The sequence below is a fragment of the Mesoplodon densirostris genome, chromosome 8 (assembly GCF_025265405.1).
Source record: "Mesoplodon densirostris isolate mMesDen1 chromosome 8, mMesDen1 primary haplotype, whole genome shotgun sequence".
Classification (NCBI taxonomy): Eukaryota; Metazoa; Chordata; class Mammalia; order Artiodactyla; family Ziphiidae; genus Mesoplodon; species Mesoplodon densirostris.
The window spans coordinates 78979972-78996486 of record NC_082668.1 but is presented as its reverse complement, the minus strand read 5'-3'; the positions used below and the strand labels follow the sequence as shown (position 1 = coordinate 78996486).

The 16515-nt window shown below is 36.3% G+C and overlaps 1 protein-coding gene across 18 annotated transcripts in view; it reads left to right on the top strand.

The window, feature by feature from the left end:
• The window catches only part of BAZ2B (bromodomain adjacent to zinc finger domain 2B), a 375982-nt gene that overhangs the window by 226379 nt on the left and 133088 nt on the right, over window positions 1–16515 (top strand). The gene's annotated exons all lie outside the window — the stretch shown is intronic.

Sequence of the window (16515 nt, the reverse complement as noted above, 5' to 3'; positions counted from 1 at the left end):
ATTACTATAGCTTTGTAATAAAGTTTGAAATTACGTAGCATGATGCCTCCAGCTTTTTTATTCTTTCTCAAGATTGCTGTGGCTATTCAGGGTCTTATGCGGTTCCATACAAATTTTACAATTGTTTTTTCTGTTTCTGTGAAAAATGCCATTGGAATTTTGATAGGGATTGCACTGAGTTTGTAGGTTGCTTTGGCTGGTAGGGACATTTTAACAATATTGATTCTTCCAACTCATGAGCACAGAATATCTTTCCATTTTTTTGTGTATTCTTTAATTTCTTTCTGTAATATCTTATGGTTTTTAGTATACAGGTCTTTCACCTCCTTGGTTAAATTTATTCCTAGGTATTTTATGCTTTTAGATTCACTCATAAATGGAATGTTTCCTTAAACTTCTAGCTCAGATAGTTTGTTATTAGATTATAGAAGCACAACAAATTTTTGTGTATTGATTTTGTATCCTGCAACTTCACTGAATTTATTTATTAGTTCTAATAGTTTTTTGATAGAATCTTTAGGTTTCTCTCTATGTAATATTATATCTTCTGCAAATACTGAGAGTTTTATATCTTCCTTTCCAATTTGGATTACTTTTACTTCTTTTTCTTATCTCATTGCTGTGGTTAGACCTTCAATACACTATGTTGAATAAAAGCAGTAAGAGTGGGCATCCTTGTTTTGTTCCTGATCTTAGAGGAAAAGCTTTCAACTTTTCACCATTGAGTATGATGTTAGCTGTGGGCTTGTGATTATGGCCTTTGTTATGTTGAGGTTATGTTCCTTCTATACCCATTTTGATGAGTTTTTATCATAAATGGATGTTAAATTTTGTCAAATGCTTTTTCTGCATCAAGTGATATGATCATATGATTTTTATCTTTCATTTTGTTAATGTGTTGTATCACATTGACTGATTTGCTGATGTTGAGCCAGCCTTGCATTCCTGGAATAAATGCCACCTGATCATGGTGTATGATCCTTTCAGTGTATTTTTAAATTCAGTTTGCTAATATTTTGTTGAGGATTTTCACATCTATGTTCATCAGCGTTACTGAGTTATAATTTTTTTTCTTGTGATCCTTGTCTGCTTTTGGTATCAGGGTAATGCTGGCCTTGGAAAGTGAGTTTGCAAGAGTTCCCTCCTCTTCTATTGTTTGGAGGAGTTTGAGAAGGATTGGTGTTAATTCTTCTTCGAATGTTTTATAAAATTTACCATTAAAGCTGTCTGGTACTGGACCTTTGCTTTTTGGAAGAGTTTTGATTACTCATTCAATCTCCTTGCTAGTAATCAGTCTGTTCAGATTTTCTATTTCATCATAATTCAGTCTTGGTAGGTTGCATGTTTATAGGAATTTATCCATTTCTTCTAGGTTGTTCAATTTGTTGGTGTTTGATTCTTTGTAGTAGTCTCTTATGGTCTTTCATATTTCTGTGGTATTAGTGGTAGTGTCTCCTCTTTCATTTCTATTTTATTTATTTGAATCTTCTCTCTTTTTTCTTGATCAGTCCATTTTGTTTATTTTATTTTATTTTATTTTGGTTACGTGCACGGCTTGTGAGATCTTAGTTCCCCGACCAGGGATCGAACCTGGGCCCCCTGCAGTAGAAGCACAGAGTCCTAACCACTGGATTGCCAGAGAACTCCCCATCTTGTTTATCTTGTTTTTTTTTGTTTTTGTTTTTGTTTTTGCGGTACGCGGGCCTCTCACTGTTGTGGCCTCTCCTGTTGTGGAGCACAGGCTCCGGATGCACAGGCTCAGCGGCCATGGCTCACGGGCCCAGCCGCTCCGTGGCATGTGGGATCTTCCCGGACTGGGGCACGAACCCGTGTCCCCTGCATCGACAGGTGGACTCTCAACCACTGTGCCACCAGGGATGCCCTTGTTTATCTTTTTAAAGAACTAGCTCTTACTTTGATTGATCTTTGCTCTTGTCTATTTACTCTCTATTTCATTTATTTCTGCTCTAATCTTTTTTTATTTCCTCCCTTCTACTAACTTTGGGCTTTGTTTGTTCTTATTCTGGGTCCATCAGGTATAAAGTTTGGTTGTTTATTTGGGACTTTTCTGGTCTATTGAAACAGGCATTTATCACTGTGCACCTCCCTTTTAGAACCGCTTTTGCTGCATCCCATAAATTTTGGTGTGTTACATATCTACTTTCATTTGTCTCAGATATTTTTTGATAACTCCTTTGACCCATGGTTGTTCAGTAGCATATTTTTTAATCTCCACCTACTTGTGAATTTTCAAGTTTTCCTTGTGTAATTAATTTCTAGTTTCATGCCATTCTGGTTGGAAAAGTTGTGTGACATGGTTTCAATATTCTTAAATTTATTAAGACTTATTTTGTGTTCTAACATATGATGTATCCTGGAGAATGTTCCATGTGCATTTAACAAAAATGTATATCCTGTTGCTTTTGAATGAATGTTCTATAAATATTTGTTAAGTCCATCTGGTTTAAAGTGTCATTTAAGGCCAGTGTCTCCTTATTGATTTTCTTTCCAGATGATCTATCCATTGATGTAAGTGGGTATTAAAGTCCCTTACTATTATTGTGTTGCTTTGTATTTCTCCCTTTAGGTCTATTTATATTTGCTTTATATATTTAGGTGCTGCTATGTTGTGTGCATATATATTTACAAATATTAAATCTTCTCGTTGGCTTGCCTCTTTTATTATTATGTAACATCCTTCTTTGTCTCTTATTTCAGTCTTTGTTTTAAAGTTTATTTTGTCTGATATAAGTATAGCAGAGCTACTCTAGCTTTCTTTTGGTTTCTGTTTGTATGGAATATCTTTTTCTGTCCCTTTACTTTCAGTCTGTGTGTGTCCCAGTGTCTTAAGTGAGTCTCTGGTAGGCAGCATATAGATGGGTGGGTTTCTTTTGTTGTTGTTTTTTTTTAATCCATTCAGCCACTCTACATCTTTTGATTGGGGAATTTAGCCCATTTACATTTAAAGTAGTTATTGATAGATATGTGCTTGTTGCTATTTTGCTAATTGCTTTCTGGCTGTTTTTGTTGTTCCTGTCTGTTCCTCCTTCTCTTGCTCTTTTCCTTTGTGTTTTTTTTTTTGTTTGTTTGTTTTTTTTTTTTTTTTTTTTTTTTTTGCGGTACGCAGGCCTCTCACTGTTGTGGCCTCTCCCATTGAGGAGCACAGGCTCCAGACGCGCAGGCTCAGCGGCCAAGGCTCACGGGCCCAGCCGCTCCACGGCATGCGGGACCTTCCCGGACCGGGGCACGAACCCGTGTCCCCTTCATTGGCAGGCAGACTCTCAACCTCTGCACCACCAGGGAAGCCCCTCCCCTTATGTATTTACTATAGCTTTTTGCTTTGTGGTTACCATGAGGCTTACATAAAACAACTCACATCCATAACAATCTGTTTTAAAGTTGATAACAACTTGTTTGATTTCATTGTAGAGCTCAACATTATTCCTCTCCCTCCCTTACCTATATTTTATGTTTTTGATGTGCTGTTTTACATAATTTTATCTTGTGTATCCCTTAACTAATTATTATAATCATAGTTTTTTTTACTACCTTTGTCTTTTAACCTTCATACTTGCTTTATAAGTGATTAATCCACTACCTTTATTATATATTTACCTTTCCAGTGAGATTTATTCTTTCAAATGTTTTCTTGTTACTAATTTTTTTCAGCTTAGAGAAGTGTCTTTAACATTTCTTATAAGGCAGTTTTAACTCCCTTAGCTTTTTCTTATCTGGAAAACTTTCTCTCTCTTTCACTTCTGAATGATAACTCTGTGAGATAGAGTGTGCTTTTTGGAAATTTTTTTTCTTTCAGCACTTTGAATATATCATGTCAGTGTTTTCTGCCCTGCAAAGTTTCTGCTGAAAAATCTCCTTATAGTCTTATGGTGGTTCCCTTGTTCATAAAATTGTTTTTCTCTTGATGCTTTTAATATTCTCTCCTTGTCTTTAACTTTTAATATTTAGTTATAATGTGTCTTGGTGTGGGTCTCTTTATGTTCCTCTTATTTGGAACTCTCTGTACTTCCTGGATATGGATATCTGTTCCTTTCCCAGGTTAGGAATTTTTCAGCCATTATTTCTTCAACTAAGTTTTCTTTCCCTCTTATCCTTATGGGATTCATATCATGTGAGTGTTAGTCCACTTGATGTTCCCATAAGTCCCTTAAGCTATCTTCATTGTTTTTCTTTTGTTGTTTGTTTTGCTGCTTTGATTGGCTGAATTTCACAGGCTGGTCTTCAGGTTGATTGATTCTTACTTCTGCTTCATCTAGTCTATTGTTGAACCTCCTCCCCCCACACCCCCACCCTGTGTATATTTCATTTCAGTTCTTGTATTCTTCAGCTCTGTGACTTCTGTTTGGTACTTTCTTATATTTTCTATCTCTTTATTGAAGTTCTCACTGAGTTAATTCTTCTCCCCAGTTCAGTGAGTATCAGTAGGACTATTACTTTAAACTCTTTATCACATGCATTACTTATCTCTGATTTTATGCTTTTTTTCCCCCTCAGGTTTTATCTTATTCTTTCACTTGGGACATATTCCTCAGTTTCTTCATTTTGCTTGACTGTCTGTGTTGGTTTCTATATAGTAGGTGAAACAACCACCTCTCCCATTCTTGAAGGAGGGGCCTCTAGTATGAGATGAACTTTGTTATTCAACACTGCCTCAGCTCTTGGTTTTCTCTCCAACCTTTGTGCTTGTCCAAATAGCCTATTTTTAATAGCTCCCAGCAGTTGAGAATGTTCTAAGATCTGTCACTGTCCTAAGGGGGAGGATCTCAGCACCTAGACCCTCAGACATCAGCTTTTATAAGTATGCAAATATATACAGTCCTGTGGGAGAACAAATATAAGCCCTGCTTGCCACTAGGGCCAGGTGATCTGGAGGTGTCCCCTGGGCAGCAATCACAAAAGTCAGACCTCCAGATGAGTATATTAGCTCTTTTCTGGGTTTTACCAGTAAGCTGGAGTAAGGCAGTGGGAGAGTGCCAAGATGGTATCCACAGCTAACATTCCTTGAGAGCAGGTCTGTAGGCCACTAAATATGTGCCAGACCTGAAGTCTGCCCCTCAGGCCAGAGTTTCAGGACAAGCAAAGAGGCCTTCTTACAGAAAGACTGCAGAGTGTGCCTCAGTTCACTGTCTGCATAGTGCCATGGTGATGGTAGCCTGTCCAGAAACGTCTCTGCCACAGTCCCATAGGATGCAAGAATGCAACCTCCCACACACACATGTTCACCTCCTCCCCCCAGCCACCAGAGCCAGGTGATAAAGGGTGTTCCCTGGGTGATAGCTGCAAAAACTGGGCCACCAGACATAAAATCCAGGGCATCAGACATTTGTAATGTTCCCCTCCAGGAGACACTGACATTGTGAAGCACAGCAGAGGGTAAACATGAAGATAAGGCCTGCCCTCTGAGGTGTCTGGAAAGGATTACAGTCAGCCCTCAGACACATGTTTATTTAGAAGCCTGCCCCTCAGTCCACAGGCATGATGATTAGCTAATAGGCCTTCAGAGAAAGACTGAGCTCCTGGGTCTGTTGTCTCTTGCTGTGCCCTAGAGGTGGTAGCTATTTAAGAACTCTTTCTTCATGGGTTATAGTCCTGTGGGACCCACAAGCATAAGCCCTACTGGCCACCAGAACCAGGTGATGTAGAGGGTCCCCTAGATGACACCCACCAAAATTGGGGCACCTTCCTGGAGATACTGGTGCTCTGGAGCACAGCAAAGGGAAAATGCGAAGATGCAGCTTGCATCCCTGGTGAGTGTTCCAGCACTCTCCTAGATATGTGTGTTAAATTAAGGTGTCTGCCCCTCAGGTGAGAGCCTCCTTCATTTTTTAAAGTCTGGACACCATACATGGCCTCTTAGCTGGGCCCTGGGGTCTGAGCATGTGAGTTCTTTCAGAGGGTTTTCTCAGATCTCTACAGTCCTGTGGGTCTCGAGACAGGAGCCCTACTGGTTTTCAAAGTTAGATTTTTTAGGGACTCATGTCTCAAGCATATGGGATGCCTGATGTGGGTTTTGAACCCTCAGCTCCTCAGGAAGAAGCTCCAGGTTTTGAGTTCCTCTGCATTGTGGGTTGCTGCAGCAATGGTGGGGTTTATGGTGGGGTTGCATCCCAGCCTCTCCTACCGTCTTTGATGTGTTTTTCTTCTTGTTTGCCCAATGTGTAGTCATCAACCACCCAGACTTTAGGTTTTTTGAAAGGAAATTCTTCCATATATAGCGGTAGGCTCAGTGTGGCAGTGGAAGGAGGTGAGTTCGGGATTCTCTTATGTCACCATCTTGAACTGGGACTTCTGCACAACATTCTGAAAGATAATTTCTTGTAATAACAAACATGTAGAAATCTTTTTAAAAAATTAGTTTAACTGTCATTAATACTAGCACACTGTAAATCATTCAAGTGGTTAAAAAAAAGAAAAAGATATATAGTGAAAAAGAATTCTCGCATCCTAGATTAATTCCCTAGTCTCTTTACCTACAAGGAAACACAGTTGCCAGTGTCTTATATATTTTTCCAGAAATATTCTGAGCATACATTCATGAGAATATATCCCTTTTTTTCTTTTTCACACATGAGATCTTGCTATTTCTATTCTTCCTCACTTTACTCTTTTCATTCAGCAGATTTGCTAGTCTAGATCTACTTCATTCTTTGGTAACAGCTGCATAGTATCATAATTTAACAGTTTCTTACTGATGAACTTTTTTGTTTTTAAAAGTCTTTGCAGTTAACATGTTATAATAAATATTCTTCACATATATCTTTACCCATATGTGTGATATGGATAAATTGAAGACTTTTGAACAGGAGAGTGATAATATTAGATAGATTTAAGGTGACCAGGAAAAAAATATTTCTTCATTGGTGTTCATAAACTTTTAGGCTCATTTTGTTCTTTAAGAAGTATGCTGTTTTCCCTGTTAGGTTAGCGCTGCTTCTTCCCCATTGAAAGGGAGTGAGTTTTTTGTTTTGTTTTGTTTTTATTAGTTTCTGCTTTATAACAAAGTGAATCAGTCATACATATACATCTGTTCCCACATCCCTTCCCTCTTGCGTCTCCCTCCCTCCCACCCTCCCTATCCCACCCCTCCAGGCGGTCACAAAGCACCGAGCTGATCTTGAAAGGGAGTTTTTATTCTAGTTTATCAGTCATGTAGTACTTGGCATCTTTCTTTCCTTGACTTCTGAGTATATGTAGATATTTTACGTAGAGTTACTTGATTTCGGTTTGTTACCCTGTTTTATTTTCTCAATCTGTTACTTATCCGCCTCAGTTACTATCCAGAATTGTCTTAGAAATTTCAGTTAATTGTAATTGTGTTTCTTAGTTAAGCAAAGATTTGGGTCTTTTTGCTTGTTCTTTGGGACCCCTTGCATTTGTAGGTGAAAGGATCAATTAATCAGACATTGTCTCTTTTGATCCTTCTAACATTTGTATCCTTTTTAGAAATTGTTAATTCTCATCAGTATTTAAATTCACAGACTCTACCTACAGTTTAGTTGATCTGTATATGTTAAATCTTGTTCAAATATTTCTTTAATATTCTTTTATATCCTTTCTTATATCTTAGGATAACCTCTTCCTCACAGATAGCTCATTGCAAAGGAATACTTAATCCTTTGGATGGAAAAGTTTACTCCCTGAATAGATATTTACTGAGCAGTATGAAAATCAGTGCTTTACTCTTGGCTAATTTTCTCATCATCAAGTCTCTTGAGGTATAAATAAAACAAGAGTAAATCTTTAAAGATTTAACAGAAATCTGTAATTTAGAATGACATACATTTGAAGATAGAATGAAGGCAAGTGGTAGGGAGGATAAGGGAAGTGAGGAATTAAATTGTTAAATATGTTAATGCAATGTGAAGGTTTTTGGTTGTTGTTTTGTTTTGTTCTTTTTCATCAAATTGATATGGATTTGAGGGCTAGTTTAATTCAATCCCATCATTTTTCTGAGAAGGAAACTATTATGTAGAGGTATTGTCAGAGACTTGCTCCAGCTCACAGGCTGCAACCAGAGCACCTGATTGCCAGCCCACTTTTGTTTGGGGATGTAATTGCTTGACTGTTTACTGTAGTAGTTAAAAATGTGTCAAGCAGCAAAGGAAGTTGATCCCTTTCATATATTCTTATTTTAAACCACAATATATTATACTTAATGAGTTGAAATTACTATTTCTGAAAATGTAGGCAAATAAAGGTGTTATAAATAGAATCATTTTCCTTCAAAAATATTATATTCAGAAAATAATTTTGTTTGTTGTCTAATAAGGTATTTCTGCCTCATCTCCTATTTCTCTAAATCCTTTAATAGAAAAATTTTTGTTTGTTGCTTGTTTTTTGTTTCTGTTTTGCTACGTAATATTTTGAAGTATTGTTTATCCAAATATTCAGTTTCCTGTAAGTTATTTTAAAAATAGTTATATAAAAGCCTTTGTCAGAACTTTGAGAAAATAATTGATTTATAAAGCTCTACTGTTAGTGATCCTGCTAAAGCAAAAGAAGCAGCATAGTGACTGTCTCCTGATATTCTTCCCAATTATTGTTTTTCACGTGAGGTTGTATTGTAAGGAAAAGTGAGCGTTCACCAAATCTACTTCTGTGCTTTGAACTCCCACAGAGAACTTTTGGTATTGTTAGCAAAGATAAAGACATTCTAAGAAAACTCTTTGCAGGAGAAATATCTGTCTATTTATATATTTACTTTCTGAATCTTCAGTCTATTCTATAGTTTTACTTTTAAAGGATTCATGCAGGTGAAACAGAGGGCAGCTGATCATGTTTATGTTTTGGAGCCAACTTGTCTTGCCCGTCCCTATTTGCACCTGTTCAGGTTTATACCTAGCAGCTGTCAGTGTTCATAAGCTCTATGTTTACAGAAAAAGGAACATTTGATATGTGTGAATTTGATTAGTATTATCATTAACAACTGATCATTGAATTTTTTTGGCATGTATAAAATCATCATGCAGGGAAGTTGTTTGTGGTAATTCTGATTTTTGTCTATTCTCAGAGTTGTTATAGGTAAATATCATCTCAGTAATATACAGTAAATCCATGTTACCCAGTGTGCGTGAACATTATGATGTGCATTAATTGTATATTATACGTGATCAGTTTTAAACAATTAGGACAAAATGTAAAATAATAAACTGGCGGTATGTTGATAAAGATAGGTTGAATATAATTTTATCATTTATTGCAGTGGCAATAAATCAGCTTGTAATATCTTCTTATAATAATTATAAAGAACTCCTACTTAACAGAAAGTTTTGGTTGATTGAATTCCAAGTAATATAGTTTTTGATACTTTAGATCAGAATTTCTCAACCTTAGCAGTAATAACATTCTGGGCCAGGTAATTATCTCTGTGGGAATGTCCTGTGAATTGTAGGGTGTTTAGCAGTATCCCTGCCTGGACTCTTTCTACGTGATACCAGTAGCACCTTCTCAGTTATGACAATCAAAGCTGTTCCCAGACACTGTCAAATGTTTCCTCGTAGATGAGGGGGTATTATAGCATCACCTCTGGTTAAGAACTACTGCTTCAGACCATGGGAAAGATCTCTAATGGATCAAGTCATTTAGAATCCCTTTATCATGGCACATTTTTCATCCATTCACATCAACAACTTTTTTTTACTGTAGTGTTATATGTTAATTTTCAGTTGTAGTAATCTTTACCCTACCTGATTAGCTTTGTAAATAAGAAAATCCTGAAGTTATACATTAGAAAATATCCCCTCATGAATGGCCTTAAGCTAAAAGACATACCTACTAATTGATATTCTCCCATAGGTGAGTGTGTTGTGGTGGGGATCATGTTCTTACAGTCTGTTCATTTTTATCTTGTGTCTGGGCTGGTTTGGGCCACAAAGAATTGGTTGGATGGTGTTTGGAGTGTGAGATGAAGGTAGTATTCTTAACACACAGAGTCAGAATGAGAGGCTATTACAGGAGTGCAAGTATCAGATCTGGATGCTTTGGCCAGAACCGCAATCTGGGAATAGGTGGTTCTTGGATACTGTTTTTATTTTAATGAATGTATTTTTCTAAGATGGTGTGAATAAATGGATTTCTGCCAACTTTTATGTAGTATGCTTGAATGATGAATAATAACTCGTGATCACAGAGTAAATTTTTTCAACTGATAATTAATAAGTTAATTTTCATTTATATTTGTGCTCCAGGTTTTTTTTTGAAAGTTTTGAGGTAAAACACCTTGCCATTTGTACCTATACAATTGTGAGGCATTAAAAAATTTTTTTTAATATTTTATTTATTTATCTTTTGGCTGCATTGGGTCTTCGTTGCTGGGGCTTTTCTCTAGTTGCAGTGAGTGGGGGCTACTCTTCCTTGCAGTGCGCGGGCTTCTCATTGCGGTGGCTTCTCTTGTTGCGGAACACGGGTTCTACGTTCACGGGCTTCAGTAGTTGTGGCACGTGGGCTCAGTAGTTGTGGTTCGCTGGCTCTAGAGTGCAGGCTCAGTAGTTGTGGTGCATGGGCTTAGTTGCTCTGTGGCATGTGGGTTCTTCCTGGACCAGGGATTGAATTCATGTCCCTGCATTGGGAGACGGATTCTTAACCACTGCGCCACCAGGGAAGTCCCGAGGCATTTATTTTAAATTCTTTCTTTTTAAATTTTTGAGTATAGTTGCTTTACAATGTTGTGTTAGCTTCTACTACACAGCAAAATGAATCAGCCATACATATACATGTATCCCCTCCCTTTTGGATTTCCCTCCCATTTAGAACACCACAGTGCATTAGAGTTCCCTGTGCTATACAGTATGTTTCCAACAGTTGTCTATTTTTTGTTTGTTTGTTTGTTTTGTTTTGTTTTGTTTTGCGGTACGCGGGCCTCTCACTGTTGTGGCCTCTCCCATTGCGGGGCACAGGCTCCGGACGCGCAGGCTCAGCGGCCATGGCTCACAGGCCTAGCCACTCTGCGGCATGTGGGATCTTCCCGGACCGGGGCACGAACCCGTGTCCCTTGCATTGGCAGGTGGACTCTCAACCACTTCGCCACCAGGGAAGCCCAGTTGTCTATTTTATACATAGTATCAATAGTGTATATGTGTCAATCCCAATCTCCCTATTTTAAATCCTTATCATAATTTATCTGGGTAAAAAATGTCAAACATGCTATGCATATATATATAACCTATAAATAGATGTGGCTCAGAAATATTTACTTGAAATGAATAATCTGAAAATACCTTTTACTGCCACACATACCCATGGATAATTATATGCACAGACATTCACTTATTAAAAACAATTGCTGACAATTATTGAATGCTAGGTATAAAGAGCTTTATATGCATTATCTCATTTAATCTTCCCAGTTATACCCTCATACTACTCATGAGGAAACTGGAAGTTCACTGAAGTTACATAATTTATAAGGTCATAGCTAATAAGGTTCAGATACAGTTTTTAAACCCAGATAACATCTATTATCAAGTGTCTTGCTGATACAATGTAATCTCTATCTTCATTTCTTCAAGGTCTAAGTTTACACTCTTCAATCCCAATGCATATATATATAATATATATATATATATATTATATATTTTTTAAGTGCTTACTGTATGCCAGACTTTGTTTTTTCTTTACTTTTTATTTTGAAATAATTTGACTTAAAAAACAGTTAAAAAGCAAATATATAGTATTCACCTATATTTTTTACCCACCTTTCCCTAATGTTATTAATTTATATAACCATAGTACAATTATAAAAATTAAAAAATCAGAAAATTTACATTGGTACAATACTATTAACAATAAACTACATATCTTTTATGAATTTTACCAGTTTTTCCATTAATGTCCTTCTTCTGTTCCAAAATCCAATCTGATCCCACATTATTTAGTTGTTGTATCTCCTTAGTCTTCATCCTCTGGAAGTTCCTCAGTCTTTCCTTTTCTTTCATGACCTTGATACTTGATGAATACTAGTCAATTATTTTGTATATGGTCTCTCAGTTTGGGTTTGTCTGATGTTTTCTCATGATTCAACGGAGGTTATATGTTATTGGGAAGAATGCCAGAGGTGATATGCTCTTCTAAGCACATCAGAGGATACATGATATCAATATGTTTTATTATTGGTGATATAGTTTCTCCACTGTGGTGTTATTTTTTGCCCTTTTTAATTAGTAAATATCTTAAAGGAGATACTTTGAGACTATGCAAATACCTTGTTTCTACTCAGACTTTCACCTAGTGCTTTTAGCATCCCTTGGTGCACATGTATTTTAAACTTTCTCCTTTGAATAGTTCTTACAATATGGCAAGCTAATGATTGTTTTGTGAATTATTCACTGTTACAAAGGCATTGCCTTCCTACCTTTTAACTTTCAAGTTGGTGGCTAGGATTCTTTCCAGAGTTAAGCTTAACAGGGAACAATAGTAAATGAAATCTGAATTCAATAATATTTAACTTAAAAAGAAAAACTTGAAAAGACAATCCCTGTTAATGCAAGCATAAAACAGTCTTTTTTTTTTTTTTTCTTTTTGCGGTATGTGGGCCTCTCACTGTTGTGGCCTCTCCCGTTGCGGAGCACAGGCTCCGGATGCGCAGGCCCAGCGGCCATGGCTCACGGGCCCAGCCGCTCCGTGGCATATGGGATCCTCCCAGACCGGGGCACGAACCCGTATCCCCTGCATCGGCAGGCGGACTCTTAACCACTGCGCCACCAGGGAGGCCCCATAAAACAGTCTTCATTCTAGAGTAGCAAAGGCTAGGGTGGATTTGTTAAATTTCTTTAAAATGAAAAGAAAGATATCTATAAGATGAACATGGAATAGTTGGCCAAATTTTGAGTTACTAGAACTAAGAAATACTTATTAAAACATGAGAAAAGGGCTTCCCTGGTGGCGCAGAGGTTGAGAGTCCACCTGCCAATGCAGGGGACGCGGGTTCGTGCCCCGGTCCGGGAAGATCCCACATGCTGCGGAGCGGCTGGGCCCGTGAGCCATGGCCGCTGAGCCTGTGCGTCCGGAGCCTGGGCTCCGCAACTGGAGAGGCCACAACAGTGAGAGGCCCGCGTACTGCAAAAAAAAGAAATTAAAAAAACATGAGAAAAAAAGTTTTAACTTAAGACCAGTGTAAGAAAAAAGTACTTTATGTATGAGAGGAATACTGGCTAGAAATATATATCTAAGATTAAAATAGTTGAAATAAAAGAATATATGAATAATGTATATAATAAAACTTCTAAGGAAAATGGCTGCATAAGCATGTTTTTTAAAAAAGAGGTAAACTTTCCCCACGTAAATGAACAGCAAGAACAACAAGAATAAATGAGAAAACTGCACTTTTACTGAAACTGAAAAAGGCTCCCAACCTCATACTACTAGCTCTAGTTCTACTCTTTTGTACTGCCAGGTTTCAATTTTATTTTACCTTTAAACAGTGTTATAATAAAGGAACTATTGGTGCTTTATTTCTATAGAATAGAGTCTTAAAAGTAGATTGGTAGATCCAAGTACATGTATATTTTTTATTTTAAAAAATATTTTCAGGAAGAGTAATCTCCAGTGAGCAAATGTAGAGACTTCTCATTATGCCTTCTGGGTATTCCTTGTTTTAGTCTTGGGTGAAGTTATATCAACAGAAAGAAATATACCTAGAGCTCATAACCTATTGTCCTATAAAAAGCAATGACTTTCATCGAGCTTTTATATGCCAGGTACTCAGCTAAAGTGCTTATCTATATTATGTCCCAAATTACTTTTGCTGTGGAGTACAAAGGCAAAATTTTTTTAAACCCTTTCATTATTAAAAAAAATAATACATTTACCAACTTCCAGTTACAAAATAAATGAGTCACAAGAATGAAATGTACAGCATGGGGAATATAGTCAATAATATTGTAATATCTTTGTATGGTGACAGATGGTAACTGACTTATCATGGTGATCATTTTGTAATGTATAGAAATACTGAATCACTATGTCATGCACCTAGAATTCACAGTGTTGTAGGTCAATTTTACATCAATTAAAAAAATTTTTTAATTAACAAAATGAAAACTAAAATCATTGAGAAGCCCCCAAAATACATTTAAATAGTACATTTTAGAAATCTTTGAGACAGCAAGGTAATCAGCTCTAAATTTTTTAAAACAGCCTTTTCCTGTAAACTCGATCTATGTTTTGGGTTGTTTTTTTTTTTTTTTTTTTTTGTAAATATATGTGTTTTGTACTTAGTGAAATGAGACTTGTTGGTGAAGATAGTTTGTAGAGGAAGTTGTCAGCCATGGACCTTGCTGTCAGACAGCCATGTGTCTCAAAGCTTATTAGTAACTGTTTGATGACCCAAAATCTGCCTTTTAAGCATTAGTTCCATGTGGCCATCAGTACCAACTATGCTTCTCCATATTGAACGCTGATAAAGAGAAAGAAAAATTCTTTAAGATTATGGGCATACTCGTTATAGCAGTTCATTATCTTTGGAGGTGATTGACAGCAATGTCAGAATATGAAGAGAAGTTTTTGAATTGTATGTGATTGGAAAACTCATTGAAACTGCCCTGTTAATGATGCTTTTGTGTCAACCTGAGATTACCTTTTCCATATGTATCTGTTAGAAAAATCATCTACATACCATATGGATTCTCAATTATTTAAACATTAATCTTGCATTATTTTAATTGACCAATATTTTACTTTATTTTTTAAAATTTATTTTATTGAAGTATAGTTGATTTGCAATGTTGTATTAATTTCTGCTATACAGCAAAGTGATTCAGTTATACATGTATATATATTCTTTTTCATATTCTTTTCCATTGTTGTTTATTACAGGATATTGAATATAGTTCTCTGTGCTATACAGTAGGACCTTGTTGTTTATCCATTATATGTGTAATAGTTTGCATCTCCTAATCACAGACTCCCAACTCATCCCTCCCACTCCCCCACGCCCTGCAACCACAAGTCTGTTCTTTATCTCTGTCTGTTTCTGTTTCATAGATAAGTTCATGTGTGTCATATCTTGGATTCTACATATAAGGGATATCATATGGTATTTACCTTTCTCTTTCTGACTTACTTCACTTAGTATGATAAGCTCTAGGTCCATCCATGTTGCTGCAAATGCCATTATTTCATTCTTTTTTATGGCTGTGTGATATTCCATTGTATATGTATACCACATCTTCTTTATCCATTCACCTGTCAATAGACATTTAGGTTGTTTCCATGTCTTGGCTATTGTAAATAGTGCTGCTATGAACGTAGGGGTGCATGTATCATTTTGAATTATAGTTTTGTCCAGATATATGCCCAGGAGTGGGATTGTTGGATCATATGGTAGTTCTATTTTTAGTTTTCTAAGGAACCTTCATACTGTTTTCCATAGTGGCTGCACCAATTTACATTCCCACCAACAGTGTAGGAGGGTTCCCTTTTATCCACACCCTCTCCAGCATTTGTTATTTGTAGACTTTTTATTGATGGCCATTCTGACTGGCATGAGGTAGTACCTCACTATAGTTTTTATATATATTTCTCTAATAATTAACAATGATGAGCATCTTTTCATGTGTTAATTGGCCAATATTTTTAAACGAAATGGAATTATTTTTCTTAGAAAACGTATAGTAATTATGTGAATTGGCTATAGAATTGCATGCAAAAATCTTTTTGTGATTAGATTATTTGAATGATGAAAGTTTACTTGTGGTTGATCATAAGTTCATTTATGGGTGAGTAGTGTATTTTTTTGTCTCTTCCTCTATATATGTGTACTCCTTAAAGCAACTGTGAGCTTTATAATTTCCTTGCTTAATTGTGGTATTAGTGTATGTAGAATATTAAAATGACCATAACCTATTCTAGATTTTAAAAATTTGAGATATAATTGACATATAACATTATACTAGTTTCAGGTGTACAACATAATGATTCGATATTTGTATGTATTGTGAAATGAACACCACAAAAAGTTAATATCCATCACTACACATTTACAAATTGTTTTCCTTGTAATGAAAACTTTTAAGATCTACTCTCTTAGCAACTTTCAAATGTATAATAAAGTATTATTAACAATAGTCACCATGTGGCGCATTACATCCTATGACTTACTTGTTTTATAATTGGAAGTTTGTACCTTTTGACTGCTGCATCCATTTCCATTCTAGATTTTTAATATCAACATAAACTATTACAATAAGACCAATGTAAGATTGTACCCAAAATAGCTAAGCAAATTAATACAGATGCTTAGAAGTGGTTAAGTCATTATAAATGGATCATACTAAAGCCATTTTGAGACCATAGTTCAGACTAAACTCTAGTATAAACTCTAAAATGTATTTGTCTTTTTTGGGCGGGACTCACTGTATTGGGGATTACCAGGTCAGATTCATGGACGTTTAAGACCTACAACTATATTGCTATCTGGATTTAGAAGACAGGATTACAGTTCACTCAAATGTGGTAGTATCTTCTTGATTCATTAAGATAATATGGGTATTATGATGTAAG